The sequence below is a fragment of the Camelus ferus genome, chromosome 5 (genome assembly GCF_009834535.1).
Source record: "Camelus ferus isolate YT-003-E chromosome 5, BCGSAC_Cfer_1.0, whole genome shotgun sequence".
Classification (NCBI taxonomy): domain Eukaryota; kingdom Metazoa; phylum Chordata; class Mammalia; order Artiodactyla; family Camelidae; genus Camelus; species Camelus ferus.
Genome location: NC_045700.1, coordinates 57,816,053 through 57,822,925, shown reverse-complemented (window position 1 = coordinate 57,822,925; position 6,873 = coordinate 57,816,053).

Here is a 6,873-nt window from a genome sequence, read left to right as displayed (position 1 = left end):
TGGAATACTGGCTCTGGAGACTAAATCCAAAGATTCCCTTTGAAATATGCTGTGATAAAATTTGTTTTAATTATTTTGAATTGCTTACAAAAATTCTAGCAATTATTTTTGAATCATCATATTCAGTTTCAAAATTTTCTTCTCTTTTTCTGATATTTAAACTTTATGAAGGTTTAAGTAGGATAGAACTTAGGGAAACACGGCTACCTCTGGAGATTAACTGTGTCATATGGAAGTACCTAATTCAACACTAGCCTAAGTAAATTTGAGATCTTCAGCTCATTTGCTGAAGGATGCTGACTCCTCCTGACCAAAAGAGGAACTGATGCCCAGGTAACAGAGATATACACTACACTTTCCAGATCTCTGAGTTGACAGCTTTTGGGTGACTCAAGCTGTGTGATGTAATTTTACCTGTTGGGAGATAGGATGTAAGAGAAGAATTTGCTAGTTTTATCAAGGGACTTCGCACATTTCAGCCACTACCAGCAGAAAAATGATGGTGTCTCCATGGCAACCTCTGTTTTAGGCAATGATGATATTAAAAATATTTCACATGAAGCCTGTGGAGTATCAAAGTTCACAATGCAGTAAGAGTTTGTGGACCAGTGAGTGATACAGGTGATCCAGGTACACAACGAACTGTAGTGAGACACAGATTGTTTTCTTGAATCAACTATTGAAAGCTTAAAACTAACACAGTTTTGAGGCAGCATTCTAGAGACAAGCTATCAGTTCTCTTCACAAGTCTTCTTTCTTGAGGCAGTTAACAGGAGTAACGCTGAGCTGTATAGATTCCAAGATAAACAGGAGTTCATGGGGGACATTTAAGGTAATCTGAAGAGTCCACAGGAAGTACTATTTTACTGCCATAAACTACAGTGGGTTTGCAATTTTCAAGAAGAGACTTCTAGTTGTCTAGGCTCAGTGCCTCAGCCCTAGATGTAGAAAACTTTAATAACACAATTTAGCCACTACGGAGAACTCAAGGGTCCTTCTGCTTATTCCATTTCTGTTGTGAGTTTAGGATACAGCTTGCCATACTTTTACGGTTTGGAACTTGGACTGAAAGGGACAAATGATTTACAAGCACTGTTGTCCTCACTTGCACCCTCTCTGGAATGCCTCTTTTGAAACAGCTACTTACACATTGTATGGGTACTCTTCCTTGTCCTGTGGCTCCTGCAATAAATAATCTTTATTCAAGAGAAGAACCCAGACACCTCAATCCTCCACCTCACTCCATGCATGAGAACACGTGGGAATTAAGAGGAGACAGGAGACTGGCAGATTATTTGAGCAAAATCGCTCCACCTGCTTATGATCTACAGGCATAAACGCTCCTAGCTTTTTCTGTCTCAGTTTACCAGAAATTCTAGAGTTCAAGAGCTGTGCTGCTTTGGCCTGAAGGTGAAGAAACAAAATTAGGACCATTTCTAAATCTCTTTTCAAGTAAGATATTGGAGGACTTCCCTTTCCTCTTCCTTTCCTCATCTCTATAACCCTTCTCTGCCCTGATAAAAATGCAGTGCTTTTTACTTTTAATCTAAAATGTTCCTTAATGAAATAACTGACTAGTGTCACAGAAAAGGCACTTCAGGATTTACTGCTATATCTTTTGCTTCATCTACTTCTAGCTATGACATTGAATGATGTTTATAAAATCCCTAAGCTTCTACTGGCAACTATGGTTATTAATTTAGAGCATATAATCAAAGAAGTGTGGGTGAAATTATGTAGGAAGAAAAAATTTCTTGACTTTTTTTTTTTCTCAAAATAATGCTAATAATAGCAATTACAAATTCAAGGGAAACATTTGAGCAAACAGAATTCCTTATCTGATGTTTTTAAACCAAAAGTTTGTCTAGGTTAATTTTTTTCTTTCTTTCTTTGGCGTACTACTTTGCCAGTTGGCTCCATGGATGTGTTTCTGTTAGCACAATAATAGATCATTTTTTGACTGACTCTGATTATCATTCCACATGGCAATAGCAGTGAGACTGCAGTCTGGTATTAAGGATCTACTCATTTTACATTTTTAGAAGTTCTGAGATAAAACATTTAGGCATCAACTAAACATCAATCATTTTAAAAGCTGATAGTCATTTTGATGGTAATCTTAATAGAGTCTTTCCTTTTAAAGACAAACTCATGATCATATATATCTTCTAGGTGCTAAAAGCACAGCTATCTGATAAACATATTGATAAGGGAATTCCAACAGCCATAAAAATATAGGCCTTGATCATTGACCAAATAAACTAAATTCTGCTCTCAGTTAGGTCATTTGTTTTCCTGTTCAAGTCATTCCAGAATTTGAAGCCAAGTAGCTGAATAACATTGCAACACAGCCATACAATTATAGTCAACAAGAACATTCCTAAAACAATTCAGTAAAAATCTATTTGTTGTAAATTGTAGAAAAGCATTATTATATTAAATGTTCAAAAAGGTAGAATATAAACTTAAAGGTTTCTATTCCCCCTTCAAATTGCTGCTATAACAAATGCGTGTTAGTACTAATCTTTTGGGGAGAGAGTTGGTTTTCAAGGTTCTGGGATTTGTTTGCCTGTTAAGGCTCAACTTGAGATATATTTTGGTTGCAAACTCCCTCTACGGCAAACCCTCAATTAAACATACCAGGGTAATACTGGCAAGTCCTGTGAAAAACTGGGCAAAGCTATAAACTCTGCTCCTCTTGCTGATGTTCTAGGTTACCCCAAGATAGTCAGACTACTCTACACTTCAAAGACAGAAATATCTGGTTCACTTAAAATAACAAGCACTCAATGGTCATTGGTTCTACATCCATCTCCACTTTCCTTATCTCAAGGACTGGTGAGTTCTGGAAAGGGGAAGAAGTGCTATCTTAAGTTACCACCCTCTGGGGCTTTTCTAGACAGTTAATACCCATATGGTAAATTTCAAACCCCATAAACTAAGAGCCCTGAAAACTAGAACTAACCCAAATCCTGTAGCTTGGAATGTGGAGGCCTCTCAGGTGACTGGTGGTGCTACTTCTACAAAACTTCTTTTCAAGGATCTGAATCACAAAGCAAGGGTATGGGAGTGTCAGACCACCAGAGTTCTCAAGTATATCAGATTACTAGATAATCCATGCATTTGTGTTATGCCAAAAAGAGAAAACGCCCACAAATGAGGACATAAGAAGGTAGATGATAAACCAGAAAGGTGCAAAACTACAGATGATTTAGACAAATTTTCAGGGGCAAAGCAATGGAGGCAAGTGTTGTAGGACTTAGAGAATTGGTAGAGAATAGACATTGAGAGGAGGCAGACAGTACAGTATACAATGGATTTTGCAGGCACGTCCCATTTTTGGGAGCTTTGTGTACTTCCTACAGGATGCGGTGGTGTATGCTCCCAGATTCTGTGGCATTTGTTAGACTGCCAGGGCTTGAATCCTGGCATGGCCACTCACTAGTTGTGTGGCCCTTTGTCAAGAGTTTTAAATAGTTCCGTATAGAACTTAAGACACTTGGTTTCCTCATCTAAGAAATGGACCAAATTATAATGTGTATATCATAAGGTTATTATAAACGTTAAACAAATTATGAACATAGGTAAAGCACTTAGAACAGTGACTGGCTCATCATAAGTCCCCAATAAGGGGTTGCTATCATTAATGTTTATTATTGATGCTAATAGCCCCACATGTCAAAGAAAATCAATCAATCAATCAATCAATGGAAAGTTTTCAGTTGGCAATAATTAAAAACCTGATTTGAACTTGCCTATATAATTTATTGGTTTATGTAACTGAAGTAGGTTCCCTAAGGCTCAGTGATATAACTTAGGGTTCAGTTTCTATCTCTGTAATTTACCTTAAAAGATATGGGTTTTATTTCAAATCGTGCTCCTCCACTGATCCTAGGCTTCCAGAACTACATTATTCTTCAGCAATATCATCATTCACGGGAAGTCTCTTGGTTTCACACTGATTGAATCATCTTAGTTCAGATGTCTCAAACAGAACCAATCACTGGAAACAGGAAAGGACGTGCTGACTGACGTACCTAGGACCCTAGCTCTAAAAATGGAGCTGAGAAGACTCAGTCTCCCTAGAAGCACACCTTCATCAGATAAAAATCTGGAATTATTGAGGAAGAATTAAAGTAGATGCCAAGAAAGTACTAACAAATGCTCCATCTAGGTCCTATTATGCAGAAATGAACTTAATTTTTCCTTGGTAATTTCAGCAAAATTTTCCTTAAATTAAAAAAAAAAAAAAGACTAGATATCCACTCCTACTCTTTCTACCAAAGTATATTAAAAAATCAGTGATCGTATTCTAAATCTGTGATGAAGTCAAGGGTGTAGTGTAAAGAACCCTTGGGATGTTAACAGAAGACCTGGGGCCTAGCCCTGCCTCCATTGCCTGCTAACAGTTAAAATTCAGCAAGTCACCCAATTTTTCTGAGCACTGGTTTCCCATTCTAAAATGGGTATCATATTTTACCTTTATCTCCTTAGCAGAGTTGTACTTAGCAAATGAGATAATACATGAGAAATAAGTAGGTGATTCATTTTTATTATAAAGTAGGTAACACCGTGTAACATAAAGAAATGTTGTTCTAAATATTAGATTTTTGTCATTGCCTGGTTTAAGAATTGGTCTGAAATGGATATTTTTAAGAGCTTACTTGATTAACATTTGGAGCTTGTCAAGGTTTTATTGTCTGTGAGTTTTTGGAAATATCTGCTCCCATAAATAAACTCCACATGCAAGTTACCAGATTTATCATGTTGCTGTTAATCTTATTTCATAAATTTGTAATTATTAAAGTACTCTTGAAAATTATGCTCTATATCTCCTCTTTACAGGGGATTTTAGTACCCTTGCACCTTGATTTCTTTGTTCTTTCTGTTTGGTTTGAAATATAGCACAACAGAAAAGGACAGAGGTAGGATGTGTGTTCAGTAAAGGTTTTTCCATAACTCAGAGCTCAAGAAATGCATCAATGTCATTGGCTAAGTGAAGGTCAATATCAAATGATTCACAAGAAGGTAATGAGCCATTTTAGACCTCTATCCAAATACAAATTATCTAGTTTGATAAAGCAGTACTATTTGTATTAAATCATATAAGATCATTCTATTATTTGAAATATTAATTTGGAAAAATATTGCTTTTTGATCCTTTGGGGCATTAAACATATTTCATTGTATCAAAGGATTACATTTAGAACTTCTACTGTCAGTTATTAAAATGGTTTGTATGCTCACATATTCCCCACTGCCTCAACACCTATCCCCATGAATTCAGATGAAGTTAAAATATAAATCTTTTATATTGTGCAGTTATCACTTTAAACTGTTAGGAATTATTATAGTGTTTCCATTTGACATCCACCACTCTACATTAGCTTATTTTGAAGAGACTGATGCTAGAATTTATTCATTCACTGTGAATTTAAACTCTGTAATGTAAAAGGTATTGTACTAAATTAATGTAAATACCAAATTTCATAAGATATTATTCATGTGTTCATGGTTTTAGAATCAGGCAACAGTAGAAAACAATTATATTTAAGATTTGTGAGATGAGCGGTAGACAAGTACTGAGGAAGTGTTCTACAAACACTGGGGAGGCAGGAGTTATTTCCATTTCAACCCAGGAGAAAGAGCTCCTGCAGACAGTGGATGTTTAGCTGGGAGAGTCACATGTGGTGATCCCAGGGGAAAGTGTATTCTCAGCTGAAGGCAGGTGATGAGAAAAACCTGTGGAGGCAGGAAAATATGAGGAGTGCTGATGTCAACTCACCAACTGGTGGCCCACAGGCTTAATTTGGCCTGCAGAGATGTTTTGTTTATCCTGTATCATAACTAAAATTCTTTAGAATTGCTGCCAACATTAAAAAGCAAAGAAATGGTGGGTTTCCAGTTTCCTGTGAAAAAGTGAACATTCATCCACATTCCTCATTCCAACATTCTAACAGCCCCCCAACAGCAATTATTTGGAGCTGAGAAGCTGCTGCCTCATTCTAAGGGAGAAATCACCTTCCTTTCTCCAAATAACTGGCTTCTCACTGCCTTAGTTTACTTCTTTTTTTCCTATAATTCAGTTAGCTGCCCCTAGCCAGGATTAGAAAAATTAATGCTGTGTGGAGTTGACTGACGCCTCTGTTTTAGAATGTATTAAAACTTGTAACATTTATTAAAAATAATATCTGCTCCATAAAAAAAAAACTTGAATTTTTTTAAGGGAGATTAAAAATGCAGTTTCCTTCAGATCTAATCAAATTTGTGTCTTAGCTTATGTTGTACTATCACTAATAATCAAAATTAAGTTTTTAAAAAAATCTTCATTTTTAAACATAAATTAACTATTCAGGAAATATTTTTAGAATGTCAACAATTTGAAATACCATTTAACCAACTCAGTACATGCATGCTATTGACTGATTGATTGATTGATTGATTGAATATGTATTTAACATAAAGATGATGGCTGAGCTGTGCTTACAATCCAAAATGTGGATCATGTAAAATGATTGTTGGGAGTTTTATGTATTCCCAAGTCTTTTTATGCACCCTCCCCTCAAAAAAGTACACTGCTATTTCTCTCCCTTTTTCAGCACCAAGAGATTAGCATGAAATTTTGACATAGCCCTTCCCAGGATAATAAACTGTGAGGAATTGGCCTACATTTGGTAAGCTTTGCCTCACAGAAGTGTTTTACATACTAGTCTTAAAAAACAATCTGCTCAGTTGGAAACTAAACCTTTTATCTTATATATAAGTTGAATTCTTCTCAAGTTCAAATGTACATTTAGATCTTGATTTTCACAAGTTACATGTGATATGTAATCCAAAGAAAAACTACTTAGAGTAAATTGAGTGTTAGTAATA